We start from the raw sequence: 22,477 nt of genomic DNA, 5'->3' as shown, positions 1-22,477 counted from the left end.
TATTATTTTTATTATTTCTACAACTAACAACAATTAAAATAATTCCTTATTATTATTAATATTATTATTATTATTTTTAATATTAGTTTTATTATTATTATTTTTATTATTATTTCTACAACTTACAATAATTAAAATAATTCCTTATTATTAGTAATATTATTATTATTTTTAACACTAGTTTTATTATTATTATTATTAGTTTTATTATTTCTACAACTAACAATAATTAAAATAATTCCTTATTATTATTATTATTGTTATTTTTAATATAATTTTTATTATTTTTATCATTATTTTTAATATTTTTTCTACAGCTGACAATAATTAAAATAATTACTTATTATTATTATTAATATTATTATTATTTTTAATATTATTATTATTATTATTATTTCTACAACTAACAATAATTAAAATAATTCCTTTTTATTATTAATATTATTATTTTTAATATTATTATTATTAGTAGTAGTAGTATTATTTCTACAACTAACAATAATTAAATAATTTCTTATGACTAGTGTTGCGCAGAATACATATTCAACATTTGGGTTCATTCCAAACTTTGCAGGTTCAGGTGCCCCTGTGGTTAAAGCCGTGTTTACTCTTTATAGGATCTACCATCAGATTACCGGATTACCTCCCTGTCCCCGTGCATCAATCTTCTATTATTATATCTCTGAGCGGCCGCATTTTGGCAACATATAAGTTTATAAAATAATTAAATGAGCCTGAAGTGCTCTGGAGAGCACCTGCGGGCTCTGCTTTAATGTAATTTATTCAGACCCCAGGATGCCTAGGGATGTCTACAGAGTCCTTAGAGAGCCGGTGACATCCCTGACTCTCTCTGCGAAGCTCAAGGATGTGGGAGAATAACATTCCCGACACCGCCGGCTGCCGCCCAGTGAGGGATTTGCAGAGTGAGACAGTGACGTCACATTCTGGGGCGTGAATAAATTACATTACATTGGAGCCTGTAGACGCTCCTCAGGCTCGTTTGAATATTTTATATATTTTATATAAAAAATGTGAATAAATTACGTGTATTTAATCTGCCCCGCTCCTTTTCATGGTGCCGCAAAAATGGGCGGTAATGCCAGGAAGTCTCATTGCCAGTAATGTCTTCACTGATGCCTGGAGAGGTCACATTAGTCTTTGCCGGCCACTGATTGGATGAAGCAGCTCCTGTCACTCTTGTTACTTCCGGCACAGAGGGCAGCGTTTAAAGGACATCACCAGTCACCAGCGGCTATCATTCTGCACTCAAACCAGGGGGTAGAGGTCTGCAGAGAAACTAGTGGAGGATTGGAAAAAAGTGACCTACAGTTAGGAAATGTGATAGGCCTATCTATCTGCCAATGCGCCCACAGCCTGCTCTGTCAGCACCCACAGCCGACCCAAATGGGGACCGGGTTCCGACAATTTTTTTTGGAATTAAAAATATCCCTTCCCCCAGTTATGGTGACCAGCAATGTTGGGACCCACCAGAGGATCGTCCGGTTCTCCGGTGGGCCTGTCCGACCCTCTATCTATCTATCTATCTATCTATCTATCTATCTATATATCTATCTGCAATATCTATCATCTTTCTTCCCATCTCCTGTGTGTGTTCAGCCCATAATTTTACCGTCAGCGTTTTATTCCACCTTCATTTATCTGTTTTACGGCTCTGAACTTGTTTAAAACAAACCGTATTTAGATTTATGCTGAATATTTGTTTATTACTATTTTGTCTTGTAGGGAAATGTCTTGAGTATTAAACTTTAGGTTTTCTTTTTGCTTTAAAGTTTAAAACATAAAAACCGGCATCAATTTATTTTTATAGCGGTTTGGAATTCCTCGATGAGCCTTCCACAGGCCGCACCAGACTCATTGTGAGCAGTGGATTATTATACAATAGGAATCCGCAGAGCAGGCCTTGAATTTCTAATAAATCTTTGTGCTTGCTGATATTTGTACACACCTATTGTCAGGCACTAAACGTGAGCATTGCCTTCCAGCTGATGAAAAATGTAATAGAGTCATTTAAAGGGGTTCTCCAGCCATAGCATGTTAGGTCCCACCGACAAGATAGTGCCTAACTTGCTGATCGGTGGGGGTCTCAGTGACGGGACACCCACGGATCTCCAGAATGGGGTCCAATGTAGCCCTATTGCACTTGAGATGAAGAGAGCAGCTGGTTGCGAAGGTGCCGACTACTCTATACATCTGTATGTTGCCGAGGAAGATTGTTGAGTATGGCAATCTCCAAGATGAACGATAAAGCTGTCACATGAACGATATGCTGCTCTCAAGCGTGATAGGGGTACATCACTAATATACTGTCTCCCCCACTGACTCGTCTTCTATCCTGCTCTGAGCAGCTGCTTTTGCAGATTATTTCTAAACAAAAGTTTCTGAATTATAAACAGAGGCTGCATGTAGTGGCTTGCTTATCTCTTCTGCTGTACCATACAGGGACTATACTGCTTTGCTGCTGTACTATACAAGGGATACACTGCTTTGCTGCTGTACTATACAGGGGATACACTGCTCTGCTGCTGTACTATACAGGGGATACATTGATTTGCTGCTGTACTATACAGGGGATACACTGCTCTGCTGCTGTACTATACAGGGGACACTCTGCTGCTGTACTATACAGGATATACACTGCTCTGCTGTACTATACAGGGGATACACTGCTCTGCTGCTGTACTATACAGGGGATACACTGCTCTGCTGCTGTACTATACAGGGGACACTCTGCTGCTGTACTATACAGGATATACACTGCTCTGCTGTACTATACAGGGGATACACTGCTCTGCTGCTGTACTATACAGGGGATACACTGATCTGCTGCTGTACTATACAGGGGATACACTGCTCTGCTGCTGTACTATACAGGGGATACACTGCTCTGCTGCTGTACTATACAGGGGATACACTGCTCTGCTGCTGTACTATACAGGGGTATGCACTGCTCTGCTGCTGTACTATACAGGGGATACACTGCTCTGCTGCTGTACTATACAAGGGATACACTGCTCTGCTGCTGTACTATACAGGGGATACACTGCTCTGCAGCTGTACTGTACAGGGGATACACTGCTCTGCTGCTGTACTATACAGGGGATACACTGCTCTTCTGCTGTACTATACAGGGGATACACTGCTCTGCTGCTGTACTATACAGGGGATATTCTGCTCTGCTGCTGTACTATACAGGAGGATACACTGCTCTGCTGCTGTACTATACAGGGGGATACACTGCTCTGCTGCTGTACTATACAGGGGATACACTGCTCTGCTGCTGTACTATACAGGGGATACACTGCTCTGCTGCTGTACTATACAGGGGTATGCACTGCTCTGCTGCTGTACTATACAGGGGATACACTGCTCTGCTGCTGTACTATACAGGGGATACACTGCACTGCTGCTGTACTATACAGGGGATACACTGCTCTGCTGCTGTACTATACGGGGGATACACTGCTCTGCTGCTGTACTATACAGGGGATACACTGCACTGCTGCTGTACTGTACAGGGGATATACTGCTCTGCCGCTGTACTATACAGGGGATACACTGCTCTGCTGCTGTACTATACAGGGGATACACTGCTCTGCTGCTGTACTATACAGGGGGATACACTTCTCTGCTGCTGTACTATGCAGGGGGATACACTGCTCAGCTGCTGTACTATGCAGGGGATACACTGCTCTGCTGCTGTACTATACAGGGGATACACTGCTCTGCTGCTGTACTATACAGGGGGATACACTTCTCTGCTGCTGTACTATGCAGGGGGATACACTGCTCAGCTGCTGTACTATACAGGGGATACACTGCTCTGCTGCTGTACTATACAGGGGATACACTGCTCTGCTGCCGTACTATACAGGGGATACACTGCTCTGCTGCTGTACTATACAGGGGGATACACTTCTCTGCTGCTGTACTATGCAGGGGGATACACTGCTCAGCTGCTGTACTATACAGGGGATACACCGCTCTGCTGCTGTACTATACAGGGGATACACTGCTCTGCTGCCGTACTATACAGGGGATACACTGCACTGCTGCTGTACTGTACAGGGGATATACTGCTCTGCTGCTGTACTATACAGGGAATACACTGCTCTGCTGCTGTACTATACAGGGGATACACCGCTATGCTGCTGTACTATACAGGGGATACACTGCTCTGCTGCTGTACTTTACAGGGGATACACTGCTCTGCTGCTGTACTATACAGGGGTATGCACTGCTCTGCTGCTGTACTATACAGGGGATACACTGCTCTGCTGCTGTACTATACAGGGGATACACTGCACTGCTGCTGTACTATACAGGGGATACACTGCTCTGCTGCTGTACTATACAGGGGATACACTGCTCTGCTGCCGTACTATACAGGGGATACACTGCTCTGCTGCTGTACTATACAGGGGGATACACTTCTCTGCTGCTGTACTATGCAGGGGGATACACTGCTCAGCTGCTGTACTATACAGGGGATACACCGCTCTGCTGCTGTACTATACAGGGGATACACCGCTCTGCTGCTGTACTATACAGGGGATACACTGCTCTGCTGCTGTACTATACAGGGGATACACTGCTCTGCTGCTGTACTATACAGGGGATACACTGCTCTGCTGCTGTACTATACAGGGGATACACTGCTCTGCTGCTGTACTATACAGGGAATACACTTCTCTGCTGCTGTACTATGCAGGGGGATACACTGCTCAGCTGCTGTACTATACAGGGGATACACCGCTCTGCTGCTGTACTATACAGGGGATACACCGCTCTGCTGCTGTACTATACAGGGGGTACACTGCTCTGCTGCTGTACAATACAGGGGATACACTGCTCTGCTGCTGTACTATAAAGGGATACACTGCTCTGCTGCTGTACAATACAGGGGATACACTGCTCTGCTGCTGTACTATACAGGGGATACACTGCTCTGCTGCTGTACTATACAGGGGATACACTGCTCTGCTGCTGTACTATACAGGGGTATGCACTGCTCTGCTGCTGTACTATACAGGGGATACACTGCTCTGCTGCTGTACTATACAGGGGATACACTGCACTGCTGCTGTACTATACAGGGGATACACTGCTCTGCTGCTGTACTATACGGGGGATACACTGCTCTGCTGCTGTACTATACAGGGGATACACTGCACTGCTGCTGTACTGTACAGGGGATATACTGCTCTGCCGCTGTACTATACAGGGGATACACTGCTCTGCTGCTGTACTATACAGGGGATACACTGCTCTGCTGCTGTACTATACAGGGGGATACACTTCTCTGCTGCTGTACTATGCAGGGGGATACACTGCTCAGCTGCTGTACTATGCAGGGGATACACTGCTCTGCTGCTGTACTATACAGGGGATACACTGCTCTGCTGCTGTACTATACAGGGGGATACACTTCTCTGCTGCTGTACTATGCAGGGGGATACACTGCTCAGCTGCTGTACTATACAGGGGATACACTGCTCTGCTGCTGTACTATACAGGGGATACACTGCTCTGCTGCCGTACTATACAGGGGATACACTGCTCTGCTGCTGTACTATACAGGGGGATACACTTCTCTGCTGCTGTACTATGCAGGGGGATACACTGCTCAGCTGCTGTACTATACAGGGGATACACCGCTCTGCTGCTGTACTATACAGGGGATACACTGCTCTGCTGCCGTACTATACAGGGGATACACTGCACTGCTGCTGTACTGTACAGGGGATATACTGCTCTGCTGCTGTACTATACAGGGAATACACTGCTCTGCTGCTGTACTATACAGGGGATACACCGCTATGCTGCTGTACTATACAGGGGATACACTGCTCTGCTGCTGTACTTTACAGGGGATACACTGCTCTGCTGCTGTACTATACAGGGGTATGCACTGCTCTGCTGCTGTACTATACAGGGGATACACTGCTCTGCTGCTGTACTATACAGGGGATACACTGCACTGCTGCTGTACTATACAGGGGATACACTGCTCTGCTGCTGTACTATACAGGGGATACACTGCTCTGCTGCCGTACTATACAGGGGATACACTGCTCTGCTGCTGTACTATACAGGGGGATACACTTCTCTGCTGCTGTACTATGCAGGGGGATACACTGCTCAGCTGCTGTACTATACAGGGGATACACCGCTCTGCTCCTGTACTATACAGGGGATACACCGCTCTGCTGCTGTACTATACAGGGGATACACTGCTCTGCTGCTGTACTATACAGGGGATACACTGCTCTGCTGCTGTACTATACAGGGGATACACTGCTCTGCTGCTGTACTATACAGGGGATACACTGCTCTGCTGCTGTACTATACAGGGAATACACTTCTCTGCTGCTGTACTATGCAGGGGGATACACTGCTCAGCTGCTGTACTATACAGGGGATACACCGCTCTGCTGCTGTACTATACAGGGGATACACCGCTCTGCTGCTGTACTATACAGGGGGTACACTGCTCTGCTGCTGTACAATACAGGGGATACACTGCTCTGCTGCTGTACTATAAAGGGATACACTGCTCTGCTGCTGTACAATACAGGGGATACACTGCTCTGCTGCTGTACTATACAGGGGATACACTGCTCTGCTGCTGTACTATACAGGGGATACACTGCTCTGCTGCTGTACAATACAGGGGATACACTGCTCTGCTGCTGTACTATACAGGGATACACTGCTCTGCTGCTGTACTATACAGGGGACACTCTGCTGCTGTACTATACAGGGGATACACTGCTCTGCTGCTGTACTATACAGGGGATACACTGCTCTGCTGCTGTACTATACAGGGGATACACTGCTCTGCTGCTGTACTATACAAGGGATACACTGCTCTGCTGCTGTACTATACAGGGGATACACTGCTCTGCAGCTGTACTGTACAGGGGATACACTGCTCTGCTGCTGTACTATACAGGGGATACACTGCTCTTCTGCTGTACTATACAGGGGATACACTGCTCTGCTGCTGTACAATACAGGGGATACACTGCTCTGCTGCTGTACTATACAGGGGATACACTGCTCTGCTGCTGTACTATACAGGGGATACACTGCTCTGCTGCTGTACAATACAGGGGATACACTGCTCTGCTGCTGTACTATACAGGGATACACTGCTCTGCTGCTGTACTATACAGGGGACACTCTGCTGCTGTACTATACAGGGGATACACTGCTCTGCTGCTGTACTATACAGGGGATACACTGCTCTGCTGCTGTACTATACAGGGGATACACTGCTCTGCTGCTGTACTATACAAGGGATACACTGCTCTGCTGCTGTACTATACAGGGGATACACTGCTCTGCAGCTGTACTGTACAGGGGATACACTGCTCTGCTGCTGTACTATACAGGGGATACACTGCTCTTCTGCTGTACTATACAGGGGATACACTGCTCTGCTGCTGTACTATACAGGGGATATTCTGCTCTGCTGCTGTACTATACAGGAGGATACACTGCTCTGCTGCTGTACTATACAGGGGTATGCACTGCTCTGCTGCTGTACTATACAGGGGATACGCTGCTCTGCTGCTGTACTGTACAGAGGATACACCGCTCTGCTGCTGTACTATACAGGGGATACACTGCTCTGCTGCTGTACTATACAGGGGATACACTGCACTGCTGCTGTACTATACAGGGGATACACTGCTCTGCTGCTGTACTATACGGGGGATACACTGCTCTGCTGCTGTACTATACAGGGGATACACTGCACTGCTGCTGTACTGTACAGGGGATATACTGCTCTGCCGCTGTACTATACAGGGGATACACTGCTCTGCTGCCGTACTATACAGGGGATACACTGCACTGCTGCTGTACTGTACAGGGGATATACTGCTCTGCCGCTGTACTATACAGGGGATACACTGCTCTGCTGCCGTACTATACAGGGGATACACTGCTCTGCTGCTGTACTATACAGGGGGATACACTTCTCTGCTGCTGTACTATGCAGGGGGATACACTGCTCAGCTGCTGTACTATACAGGGGAAACACTGCTCTGCTGCTGTACTATACAGGGGATACACTGCTCTGCTGCCGTACTATACAGGGGATACACTGCTCTGCTGCTGTACTATACAGGGGGATACACTTCTCTGCTGCTGTACTATGCAGGGGGATACACTGCTCAGCTGCTGTACTATACAGGGGATACACCGCTCTGCTGCTGTACTATACAGGGGATACACCGCTCTGCTGCTGTACTATACAGGGGATACACTGCTCTGCTGCTGTACTATACAGGGGATACACTGCTCTGCTGCTGTACTATACAGGGGATACACTGCTCTGCTGCTGTACTATACAGGGAATACACTGCTCTGCTGCTGTACAATACAGGGGATACACTGCTCTGCTGCTGTACTATAAAGGGATACACTGCTCTGCTGCTGTACAATACAGGGGATACACTGCTCTGCTGCTGTACTATACAGGGGATACACTGCTCTGCTGCTGTACTATACAGGGGATACACTGCTCTGCTGCTGTACAATACAGGGGATACACTGCTCTGCTGCTGTACTATACAGGGATACACTGCTCTGCTGCTGTACTATACAGGGGACACTCTGCTGCTGTACTATACAGGGGATACACTGCTCTGCTGCTGTACTATACAGGGGATACACTGCTCTGCTGCTGTACAATACAGGGGATACACTGCTCTGCTGCTGTACTATACAGGGGATACACTGCTCTGCTGCTGTACTATACAGGGGATACACTGCTCTGCTGCTGTACAATACAGGGGATACACTGCTCTGCTGCTGTACTATACAGGGGATACACTGCTCTGCTGCTGTACTATACAGGAGGATACACTGCTCTGCTGCTGTACTATACAGGAGGATACACTGCTCTGCTGTTATACTATACAGGGGATACACTGCTCTGCTGCTGTACTATACAGGGGATACACTGCTCTGCTGCTGTACTATACAGGGGATACACTGCTTTGCTGCTGTACTATACAGGAGATACACTGCTCTGCTGCTGTACTATACAGGGGATACACTGCTCTGCTGCTGTACTATACAGGGGATACACTGCTCTTCAGCGGAGCTCAGGGCTTTGCTTTTGGGCTGGAGTGATTATTCAGGAGTTGCTGAGAAGATTGTACATAGTGTCCTATCTGCAGGCAGCATGTTATAGAGCAGGTGGCGTGGAGCAGATTGTACATAGTGTCCTATCTGCAGGCAGCATGTTATTGAGCAGGACGAGCGGAGCAGATTGTACATAGTGTCATATCTGCAGGCAGCATGTTATAGAGCAGGAGGAGCTGAGCAGATTGTACATATGTCCTATCTGCAGGCAGCATGTTATAGAGCAGGAGGAGCAGAGCAGATTGTGCATATTGTCCTATCTGCAGACATCATGTTATAGAGCAGGAGGAGCTGAGCACAATGTACTTAGTGTCCTATCTGCAGGCAGCATGTTATAGAGCAGGAGGAGCTGAGCAGATTATACATAGTGTCCTATCTGCAGACATCATGTTATAGAGCAGGAGGCTGAGCAGATTATACATAATGTCCTATCTGAAGGCAGCATGTTATAGAGCAGGGGGGCAGAGCAGATTGTACATAGTATCCTATTTGTGGGCAGCATGTTATAGAGCAGGAGGAGCTGAGCAGCTTGTACATAGTGTCCTATCGGCAGGCAGCATGTTATAGAGAAGGAGGAGCTGAGAAGATTGTACATAGTGTCCTATCTGCAGGCATAATGTTATAGAGCAGGAGGAGCTGAGCAGATTGTACATATGTCCTATCTGCAGGCAGCATGTTATAGAGCAGGAGGAGCAGAGCAGATTGTGCATATTGTCCTATCTGCAGACATCATGTTATAGAGCAGGAGGAGCTGAGCACAATGTACTTAGTGTCCTATCTGCAGGCAGCATGTTATAGAGCAGGAGGAGCTGAGCAGATTATACATAGTGTCCTATCTGCAGACATCATGTTATAGAGCAGGAGGCTGAGCAGATTATACATAATGTCCTATCTGAAGGCAGCATGTTATAGAGCAGGGGGGCAGAGCAGATTGTACATAGTATCCTATTTGTGGGCAGCATGTTATAGAGCAGGAGGAGCTGAGCAGCTTGTACATAGTGTCCTATCGGCAGGCAGCATGTTATAGAGAAGGAGGAGCTGAGAAGATTGTGCATAGTGTCCTATCTGCAGGCATAATGTTATAGAGCAGGAGGAGCTGAGCAGCTTGTACATAGTGTCCTATCTGCAGGCAGCATGTTATAGAGCAGGAGGAGCTGAGCAGATTGTACATAGTGTCCTATTTGCAGGCATAATGTTATAGAGCAGGAGGAGCTGAGCAGCTTGTACATAGTGTCCTATCGGCAGGCAGCATGTTATAGAGCAGGAGGAGCTGAGCACAATGTACTTAGTGTCCTATCTGCAGGCAGCATGTTATAGAGCAGGAGGAGCTGAGAAGATTCTGCATATCTGATGTGTAGTAGGATTATAGAGACGCCTGAACTGCGTCTGTGATTGAAATGAATTGATCATGTCACATCATTGTTGCCGGGCAGTTGGGTAAATCAGAGCCTAAATGCCAGAGAAAAGGGGGAAAATGGGTAAATTGTATCAATTCATCTCTATTACATTGTGAAGCTTTTTCAGTAAAACTTGGGGATAAGGTGACAAATTCTCCGTAGGCTTCACTCACACGTGTCATGCCCTGTCATTCATCATCCCAGGCGTCTTGTGATCTTATGTTACGAACAAAATTTCTGCTTTAAGTTTAGGATTTAAGATTTTTGAATAGACGGGAAAAAAAAATTGTTAACAAACTGCGTTGTCACTTGACAGCTCAAAAGAAAATTGTATGTTTGATGGCAACACATGGCGGAAGCGGCAATATACGTACATTGTGACAGATCCAACATTTTCACTGTTTGATCATTTCTAATTTGCATTTTAGTAGTGCCCATTAGACAGATTCGGAGCTAATTAGCCCAGCATCTGTACCACTCGCTTCCCCTTCTCCGAACGGAGGGAAAGAAATGGCTAAAGCCTAATTATTCAATAAGAAAAATACCCTGTTAAGATCTACTACGCAGAACACGGTATAAATCACTGCAAACGGCTTCGCTCGGCAGAATGTTTAGTTAAGCAGCAAAAAGTATACAGTCATATGTCTAAGTTATCAAAAGAGACCCAAACACTGGATGTCGCCAAATTAGACAAAGGGACTAGGGAGAGGTTTGATGGCAGATTCTCTTCTCTTGTGATTTTTAATTTTTTTTTTTTTTTTTTTTAGAAAAATGTAATTTAAAGGGAACCTGTCAGCAGGAAGTCACCTAATAAGCCACTTCCAGGAAGTTGTCAGGCAGTTAAACAACTTCCAGGTCATGTTTTCTTCATGACCCCGGGGTGATGGCATCATCCATAGAATCAAGTTTGAAGTGAGATGGAAATTGGTGGTATAAAGTCAAGGAGGCGGAGATTTTCATACTGAAGTCAAGCTCTCTCTTACTTAGGAAGCCCCTTCACTGTAATTGATGGTCCTGCATCCAGAGAAATTACTAACCAGATCTCTTTGGAAGAGAAAGAGGCCTTCAGAGCTCCCCACCTTGACATCAGTCAGGAACTCTCCTCCTCCTTGACTTTATAAAACCAATTTACAGATCACTTCAAAGTTAATTTTCTGGATGATGTCACCGCACCAGGCCATGAAAGAGAAAAAAATCTAGAAGGTGTTACGCTGCTCGACAAATTCTGGTAGTGGTTTATTAGGCCAATCGCTGAAGACAGATCATGTTTTCTTCATGACCCAGTGCGGTGGCATCATCCATAGAATCAAGTTTGAAGTGAGATGGAAATTGGTTGTATAAAGTCAAGGAGGCGGAGATTTTCACACTGAAGTCAAGCTCTCTCTTTCTTAAAAAGCCCCTTCACTGTTATTGATGAGTCCTGCATCCAGAGACACCAATAACCAGATCTCTTCGGAAGAGGAAGAGGACAGAGGAAGAGGTCTTCAGAGCTCCCCACCTTGACATCAGTCAGGAACTCTCCTCCTACTTGACTTTATAAAGCCAATTTATATCTCACTTCAAAGTTAATTTTCTGGATGATATCACCGCACCAGGCCATGAAAGAGACAAAATCTAGAAGGTGTTACGCTGCTCGACAAATTCTAGTAGTGGTTTATTAGGCCAACCGCTAAGGCAGGATCCCTTTAAATGTAATTATTTAAAGGAAATCTCCAATCACAATGCTATCATGATAAACCAGGGACATTACTCATAGATCCAGGCACCGGGACTGTGGGATTTTATTATATTTGTATCCATGGCCTCCTTCCTTCTAAAATCAGTGATTCCAGAAATGTAGGGGTCATAATATTCATACAGCCCAGGGCCCATGGTGGTCTAATCCTCCCCTGACCCTAACCCTTGTGATCTGGCTTTACAGCCTATTACAATGTCTCGCCTTCACCCTGCTGAGAATACAGCAGGAAGCCTCCTGTCTTTTACCTCATCAGCCAGAGATTCCTGACCATAAAATGGCCGCAGATGGAGGGTCATGTCATCTCTAACTGTCCATGAACAATCACCCTCTGCCTTGACTTTGGTCTTATATTCATGAATACTATCGTAAGATCCTGGCAGGGCAATTGCTCATCAACAGTTAGAGATCACATGACCATCCATCTGCGGCCGTTTTATGGTCAGGGATGTCTGACTAATGAGGTAACAGGCAGGAGGCTTCACTTTACATATCAGGAAAGTGGAGCAGAACTATTACTAGATGTATATTGTAAAATTACCTCATACCCTGCTCCCCCCACACATTGCATGCACATTACAAAAACCATGAGGTAAAATGGACAACTCCTTTAAGGATATGTACACACTAGAGTAAGCAGGTCAAGGGCCACAAACAATGGGGTCATGGTCCCTTGTTTGTGGCCCATATTTGAGGTTCACTCACAAATAATAACGATAGTAGAAGAAACCTATCAGAATTTTTCGTCTTGGACAAACGGCGCATACGGGGGTAAGTGGAGACTACCCCTGGTTGTCTGAGCCCATGGAAGTAAACGGGGACCTGCACTAGCTGGTGATAAATACCCTTCCCCAAAACACATGGGGCCTAAGACAGAAATGTAGTGAAAACATTCTGGGAATATACACAGTCACCTCTCCTGTCCAATATGGAGAAAATCAAAACAAGATGGTGGAGGGTTGACAGGTCCCATTGACGTCCTGCAACACTTGTTTTGGTTACAAAACTCCTCAATCTTCAATCTTCAGTTCCATTTGATTCAGTTTAGCATCCAATCAAATGAAAAATGTGATGTTAGGTTCTACAAACCAAATCTATGATGATGTTTTCATCTCTAGGGGCAAAATGTCTACAATCCAACTCACGATTGAAAAAAAGGAGCAGCACTTACTGGCACTTCCAGCTACAGTCAAATAAACTTTAAACAGCCAATACAACTACATGATAAAAAAAATATATAATTCAAATAAAATAAAAAGGAAAATACAGGAAAATAATAATCCCAATCTAGCTGAATTTGTCCTGGGGTGAGATTCAGTGGTGAATATGTATGTGTAGCACCAATTTACGTGAGAGAGCGAGTAAAGTAAAGTCTGATCTATCTAGGAGGGTTGGAGATGTAGCAGAATGCCATTTGGCCCATGTACGATTGTATCTGGGTAAGGACCCTGTTCTTGTTGTGATAAGTCTTTCCATATTTGCGCTGAACTGTATCCCTTGCACAATCTCACTAAGTGATGGGGGGAACTAGATTTCCATTTTTTAGCTACATGTACTTTTGTAATGTCAACATTTTGTCCTCTTTATTGAAATAATCCAGATCTAGGGATAGAAGAACTACCTGAGGGCCCCATGGGGATCCTAAAAAGGACGATGGAATGTCAGAAGCGAACAATATTCCCACAATTCCGCCATACATGTAAAAGACTGCAGACTATGGGGCACATTTACTTACCCGTCCCATTGACGCCACCGATACGGAATGTCCAACAAGGATTCGGAGCTGCCGCGATTCACTAAGATCGTGTGTCCAATTTCCTGCATGTGTCGCTGCTGCTCCGAGGTCCGCCGGAGTTCACCTTCTTCTTCCCGGTGCATGTAAGTGCTGATCTTGCGACATAATTTGGTTTTTAAATTCTGTGGTTTGTCCGAATCAGTCGGGTTGTCCAACGTCCACACCCCCCAATTTGCGTCGCATGAAAGCCGGCACCGATGCCACACAATCCGAGCGAGTGTGCCAAAAACCCGGGGCAATTCAGGGCAAATTGGAAAAAATTGCGAAACCCGACGGAAATGCGTCCGACGTACCCTTAGTAAATGTGCCCCATTATGTCTCACTATGACATCTCCAGCATGTGGCTGAAGTGGAGGGGTACATCTTGGAAAGACTAAATGGGGTCAGATACCGTCTATACAATAGTTTCCTAGAATTCTCTAAGTGGTTGATGCAGTGAGATGGTTTGGAGCTCATAAGGGACACCTCTTGCCACTGTTGAGGTGAAAACAGGCAATATAAAGTGTTTTTAGCTGTAGCCGAAAGTGCCCCCACTTTTTTTTTTTTCTAGTTCTGACTTCATGTCTGGAGTGTTGGTTTGTTTGGGGCCCTGGGCTCTGCATTCCTGGTTTACCATACATACCATTGGGATTGTAACTATGTTGGTTCAACATTGTTCCAGGGTGACCTACAGTATATTGGTCTTTGCACAAGAATCAAGTGGCCTCCGGGTGAACATCTTCCCTTGGGGACCTTTCTCTTAGGGGTTCAAACCCAATGGTATTACCCAAGATGCCGTCACTTTTGTTGGTTCTTTTTCTCTACAATACAATATGTCTGATAGAAGCCTCCATAATAACAATTTACAAAAAGTGTTAAGCTCTATTGATGAATGAATATCGTTAGACGCCGGTTGTTACGCTCCAGTTGCATCCAGTGATGTCCTTTCTAATTATAGTGAGTTTTTCTCCACAGCCTCCCTTACTTGACTACATATTAAACACTTCACAATCTCCCTTAATGCTATCTTAAGAAATAATAGAAAAAATACCTAAGGTAAAGGATGGGCCCAGCAGTCACATGTCCCACTACTTGCCCAATGCTTCCTGGCACAGGAGACACTGAGAGATGCCACTGGAGACATGGGGGCCAGAAAGCTTATCTAGTCCTCGGAGATGTTTGAGGAAATGGCCAACTGCAAGTTCATCCAATGTTCTAGGTTCAGATTATATTATACGTATGGAGCCTTATAACCCTCTCTCCATTTGGGGTGAAGAATGATTGGACTTTCTGAATTTGGACACTTAAAGGGGTTGTCCAGTTACAAGAAGCTATTCCCTATCCGTTGTACCATCAATTAAATAGAGAGAAAGCCAAGTACAGTGCTCGGCTATGTCCGTCACTACCATCAAAAGCTTTATCAGAGGTTGTAACTAGTTTTCTAGCCCTGAAATAGTTGCGATTCCTAGCACTCCAACAAGCCACTTCCACCCCAAGTGGGCATGGAGGGGTGTGAAGGGGAACATGCCCGGTGGTGGAGTGGGCCAGCAAGGGGCAGTACTACCTGAACGGCTGCAGGTTATATCATAGAGGTCCTGGTGTAGAATGGTGGAGCCTCCTGATATACCCGGCGAGGGGTGAGGTTTTCTATATGCGCTGGTGCATGATGCGCCAATGTATGATAAGTTCCCCCAGTGCAATGTGCACATGCTCAATTTGTCTTTCCATTCATCTAAAGTACAACTGACCCCCATTCTCTTGATCCAAGGGGATTGCGCTACCACTTTATTTTTTTTCAAAACCCCCGGTGACTCCCCATCAACCACAGACAAATCAATACGGTTAAACAGAAGCAAACCACAGAGTTTGGGACCATACCGAAGTTTTGCGGTTCGGGTCCCCCTGACTGGACCCCATCATCAGAAGTTCGGGCCCAGCTAAACTCACAGCCAGTAATACCCGTGATCGGCTCAAATCTCAGGCAATAATATTTTAAATGCAACGGGGAAAGTCGCTGGCAGCCCCAGAACATGTAGGTGATGATTCGTGCCGCCGATGATGTCCTGGGGAGCTCAGCCGGACCAGAACTTTTATAAGTCTGCTCATCACTACACATAAATAATCAAAAAAAGTAAAAAATGTTTGAGGGGAAAAATAAAATAACTCAGCAATAAATCAGCAGATTTGGGCTCACTTATTAAGGGCCCGCGGATCACATTTTCGGCAGATTTTCCGGCGTTTTCAGGATTTGCGCCGCTGTGAAAGGTATTTAACTGGGGATTGTGTTGCACGCGTTCGGATTGTGTCGCAGCTGCGCTGCTTTCATGCGACAGAAATTGGGGGCTGTGCCCTCGGACGATCCAACTGATTTGGACTGAGCACAGGATTTAACTTTCAAAATGTGTTGCAAGACCAAGCACTTACATGCACCAGGAAGAAGAAGGTGAACTCCGGGGACCTGAGCGGGAAAGCGACACATGCAGGATATCGGGTGCAGGATCTTAGTGACTCCCCGCACAGTGCATTATACATGGACAATGCACTTACATGCACCAGGAAGAAGAAGGTGAACTCCGGGGACCTGAGCAGGGAAGCGACACATGCAGGATATCGGGCGCAGGATCTTAGTGACTCCCCGCACAGCGCATTATACACAGACAATGCACTTACATGCACCAGGAAGAAGAAGGTGAACTCTGGGGACCTGAGCGGGGAAGCGACACATGCAGGATATCGGGCGCACGATCTTAGTGACTCCCCCCACAGCGCATTATACACGGACAATGCACTAACATGCACCAGGAAGAAGAAGGTGAACTCCGGGGACCTGAGCGGGGAAGCGACACATGCAGGATATCGGGCGCACGATCTTAGTGACTCCCCGCACAGCGCATTATACACGGACAATGCACTTACATGCACCAGGAAGAAGAAGGTGAACTCCGGGGACCTGAGCGGGGAAGCAACACATGCAGGATATTGGATGCAGGATCTTAGTGACTCCCCGCACAGCGCATTGTACACGGACAATGCACTTACATGCACCAGGAAGAAGAAGGTGAACTCCAGGGACCTGAGCGGGGAAGCGACACATGCAGGATATCAGGTGCACGATCTTAGTGACTCCCCGCACAGCGCATTATACACGGACAATGCACTTACATGCACCAGGAAGAAGAAGGTGAACTCCAGGGACCTGAGCGGGGAAGCGACACATGCAGGATATCAGGTGCACGATCTTAGTGACTCCCCGCACAGCGCATTATACACGGACAATGCACTTACATGCACCAGGAAGAAGAAGGTGAACTCCGGGGACCTGAGCGGGGAAGTGACACATGCAGGATATCGGGCACATGATCTTAGTGATTCCCCGCACAGCTCATTATACACGGACAAGCACTTACATGCACCAGGAAGAAGGTGAACTCCGGGGACCTGAGCGGGGAAGCGACACATGCAGGATATCGGGCGCACGATCTTAGTGACTCCCCGCACAGCGCATTATACACGGACAATGCACTTACATGCACCAGGAAGAAGAAGGTGAACTCCAGGGACCTGAGCGGGGAAGCGACACATGCAGGATATCAGGTGCACGATCTTAGTGACTCCCCGCACAGCGCATTATACACGGACAATGCACTTGCATGCACCAGGAAGAAGAAGGTGAACTCCGGGGACCTGAGCGGGGAAGTGACACATGCAGGATATCGGGCACATGATCTTAGTGATTCCCCGCACAGCTCATTATACACGGACAAGCACTTACATGCACCAGGAAGAAGGTGAACTCCGGGGACCTGAGCGGGGAAGCGACACATGCAGGATATCAGGCGCACGATCTTAGTGACTCCCCGCACAGCGCATTATACACGGACATTGCACTTACATGCACCAGGAAGAAGAAGGTGAACTCCAGGGACCTGAGCGGGGAAGCGACACATGCAGGATATCAGGTGCACGATCTTAGTGACTCCCCGCACAGCGCATTATACACGGACAATGCACTTACATGCACCAGGAAGAAGAAGGTGAACTCCGGGGACCTGAGCGGGGAAGCGACACATGCAGGATATCGGGCGCAGGATCTTAGTGACTCCCCGCACAGCGCATTATACACGGACAATGCACTTACATGCACCAGGAAGAAGAAGGTGAACTCCGGGGACCTGAGCGGGGAAGTGACACATGCAGGATATCGGGCACATGATCTTAGTGATTCCCCGCACAGCTCATTATACACGGACAAGCACTTACATGCACCAGGAAGAAGGTGAACCCCGGGGACCTGAGCGGGGAAGCGACACATGCAGGATATCGGGCGCACGATCTTAGTGACTCCCCGCACAGCGCATTATACACGGACAATGCACTTACATGCACCAGGAAGAAGAAGGTGAACTCCAGGGACCTGAGCGGGGAAGCGACACATGCAGGATATCAGGTGCACGATCTTAGTGACTCCCCGCACAGCGCATTATACACGGACAATGCACTTACATGCACCAGGAAGAAGAAGGTGAACTCCAGGGACCTGAGCGGGGAAGCGACACATGCAGGATATCGGGCGCAGGATCTTAGTGACTCCCCGCACAGCGCATTATACACGGACAATGCACTTACATGCACCAGGAAGAAGAAGGTGAACTCCGGGGACCTGAGCGGGGAAGTGACACATGCAGGATATCGGGCACATGATCTTAGTGATTCCCCGCACAGCTCATTATACACGGACAAGCACTTACATGCACCAGGAAGAAGGTGAACTCCGGGGACCTGAGCGGGGAAGCGACACATGCAGGATATCGGGCGCACGATCTTAGTGACTCCCCGCACAGCGCATTATACACGGACAATGCACTTACATGCACCAGGAAGAAGAAGGTGAACTCCAGGGACCTGAGCGGGGAAGCGACACATGCAGGATATCAGGTGCACGATCTTAGTGACTCCCCGCACAGCGCATTATACACGGACAATGCACTTACATGCACCAGGAAGAAGAAGGTGAACTCCAGGGACCTGAGCGGGGAAGCGACACATGCAGGATATCAGGTGCACGATCTTAGTGACTCCCCGCACAGCGCATTATACACGGACAATGCACTTACATGCACCAGGAAGAAGAAGGTGAACTCCGGGGACCTGAGCGGTGGAGTGACACATGCAGGATATCGGGCACATGATCTTAGTGATTCCCCGCACAGCGCATTATACACGGACAATGCACTTACATGCACCAGGAAGAAGGTGAACTCCGGGGACCTGAGCGGGGAAGCGACACATGCAGGATATCGGGCGCAGGATCTTAGTGACTCCCCGCACAGCGCATACACGGACAATGCACTTTCTGTAAACTCCTTCGGACGGGTAAATAAATGAGCCCCATTATGTCTCATCTCTTTAGATTATTGCTATGTCCCTACCCAAAAGACACCACAAATCTCACATAATAAAATATAAAGCTATAATTTAAAAAAAAAAACGGAAATGGAAAAATAATAAACAATATTGTGGTCACATTATTCGCACCGATGTGTTCCCGATCCTGCATCGTCCTCATACCTGGAGCTGCTTTATTTTAATGCTTTTAGCTTTTCTTTTCTTTTTTGCTCACTTTTAAAGAGTCCATAGTGACAATTCATATGCAGAGGGTCTCCTGGCTCCAGCGGGGGGTCTTCAAAATTGTGTGACGGAAACGGTGCACATTAGTGCTTACGCCTCCCCGGAGATCGGAGCGGATTAGACATTTTGTTGCGTTGCGTTATGAATTCCGTGTTTTGATTAACCTTTCTATTGCTTCCCAGGTTAAGGCAATTTTACAAAATGCGGCTTCTCATTTGTGCGGCTCGTTCTTACGATGCATAAAAGGTAAAGCTGATGAGGTCTGCTCCATGAATTAGCCGCGCAGCCTGTGGACCAGCGACTTCACAGCGACTACAGGCGCCACACATCACGGAACATCACAAGGCTTTCTCCTTACATCAGAAATCCTGAAAATCCAAGAAATGTCATGATGATATAAAGCAATTCTATGCATGGAAAATATGTTGATGTTGTATACAGGATTATCAGCATTTATATAATATGTAGGTAAATAGGGACATTAAGGACACTAAGGACTGTCATTATAATAAAGTCTTATTTCTCTTATTTATCCTTATTTATAACCCGACAAAGGGGAGTTTTATGCTATCACAACACCAGCACAAGTCTTACTCTGATAAATGTAATGGTTTTATTGTAGCATCATAACTCCCTAATATTGGAGAAGATGTGCAGGAAGAACTGAGCAGATTGTACATAATGTCCTATCTGCAGGCAGCATGTTATAGATCAGGAGGAGCTGAGCAGATTGTACATAGTGTCCTATCTGCAGGCAGCATGTTATACAGCAGGTGGATCTCTGGAGATTGTACATAGTGTCCTATCTGCAGGCAGCATGATATACAGCAGGTGGATCTCTGGAGATTGTACATAGTGTCCTATCTGCAGGCAGCATGTTATAGAGCAGGAGGAGCTGAGCAGATTGTCCATAGTGTCCTATCTGCTGGCAGCATGTTATACAGCAGGTGGAGCTCTGGAGATTGTGCATAGTGTCCTATCTGCAGGCAGCATGTTATAGAGCAGGAGGAGCTCAGCAGATTATACATAGTGTCCTATCTGCAGGCAGCATGTTATAGAGTAGGAGGAGCTGAGCAGATTGTACATAGTGTCCTATTTGCAGGCAGCATGTTATAGAGCAGGAAGAGCTGAGAATATAATACATAGTGTCCTATCTGCAGGCAGCATGGTATAGAGCAGAAGGAGCCGAGCAGATTGTACATAGTGTCCTATCTGCAGGGAGCATGTTATAGAGCAGGAGGAGATGAGCAGATTGTACATAGTGTCCTATCTGCAGGGAGCATGTTATAGAGAAGGAGGAGCTCAGCAGATTGTACATAGTGTCCTATCTGCAGGGAGCATGCTATAGAGCAGGAGGAGATGAGCAGATTGTACATAGTGTCCTATCTGCAGGCAGCATGTTATAGAGAAGGAGGAGCTGAGCAGATTGTACATAGTGTCCTATCTGCAGGCAGCATGTTATAGAGTAGGAGGAGCTGAGCAGATTGTACATAGTGTCCTATCTGCAGGCAGCATGTTATAGAGTAGGAGGAGCTGAGCAGATTATACATAGTGTCCTATCTGCAGGCAGCATGTTATAGAGCAGGAGGAGCTGAGCAGATTGTACATAGAATTATATCTGCAGGCAGCATGTTATAGAGCAGGAAGCGCTGAGCACATTGTACATAGTGTCCTATCTGCTGGTAGCATGTTATACAGCAGGAGAAGTGGAGCAGATTGTACATAGTGTCCTATCTGCAGGCAGCATGTTATAGAGCAGGAGCAGCTGATCAGATTGTACATAGTGTCCTATCTGCAGGCAGCATGTTATAGAGCAGGAGGAGCTGAGCAGATTGTACATAGTGTTCTATCTGCAGGCAGCATGTTATAGAGCAGGAGGAGCTGAGTAGATTATACATTGTGTCCTATCTGCAGGCAGCATGTTATAGAGCAGGAGGAGCTGAGTAGATTATACATTGTCTCCTATCTGTAGGCGTCATGTTATAGAGCCGGAGGAGCTGAGCAGATTGTACATAGTGTCCTATCTGCAGGCAGCATGTTATAGAGCAGGAGGAGCTGAGCAGATTGTACAGTGTCCTATCTGCAGGCAGCATGTTATAGAGTAGGAGGAGCTGAGCAGATTGTACATAGTGTCCTATCTGCAGGCAGCATGTTATAGAGCAGGAGGAGCTGAGCAGATTGTACAGTGTCCTATCTGCAGGCAGCATGTTATAGAGTAGGAGGAGCTGAGCAGATTGTACATAGTGTCCTATCTGCAGGCAGCATGTTATAGAGTAGGAGGAGCTGAGCAGATTGTACATAGTGTCCTATCTGCAGGCAGCATGTTATAGAGTAGGAGGAGCTGAGCAGATTGTACATAGTGTCCTATCTGCAGGCAGCATGTTATAGAGCAGGAGGAGCTGAGCAGATTATACATAGTGTCCTATCTGCAGGCAGCATGTTATAGAGCAGGAGGAGCTGAGCAGATTGTACATAGAATTATATCTGCAGGCAGCATGTTATAGAGCAGGAAGCGCTGAGCACATTGTACATAGTGTCCTATCTGCAGGTAGCATGTTATACAGCAGGAGAAGTGTAGCAGATTGAACATAGTATCCTATCTGCATGCAGCATGTTATAGAGCAGGAGGAGCTGATCAGTTTGTACATAGTGTCCTATCTGCAGGCAGCATGTTATAGAGCAAGAGGAGCTGAGCAGATTGTACATAGTGTTCTATCTGCAGGCAGCATGTTATAGAGCAGGAGGAGCTGAGTAGATTATACATTG

The sequence above is a fragment of the Engystomops pustulosus genome, chromosome 1, assembly GCF_040894005.1.
Source record: "Engystomops pustulosus chromosome 1, aEngPut4.maternal, whole genome shotgun sequence".
Taxonomy (NCBI): Eukaryota; Metazoa; Chordata; class Amphibia; order Anura; family Leptodactylidae; genus Engystomops; species Engystomops pustulosus.
Note: the sequence above shows the minus strand (reverse complement) of the source record.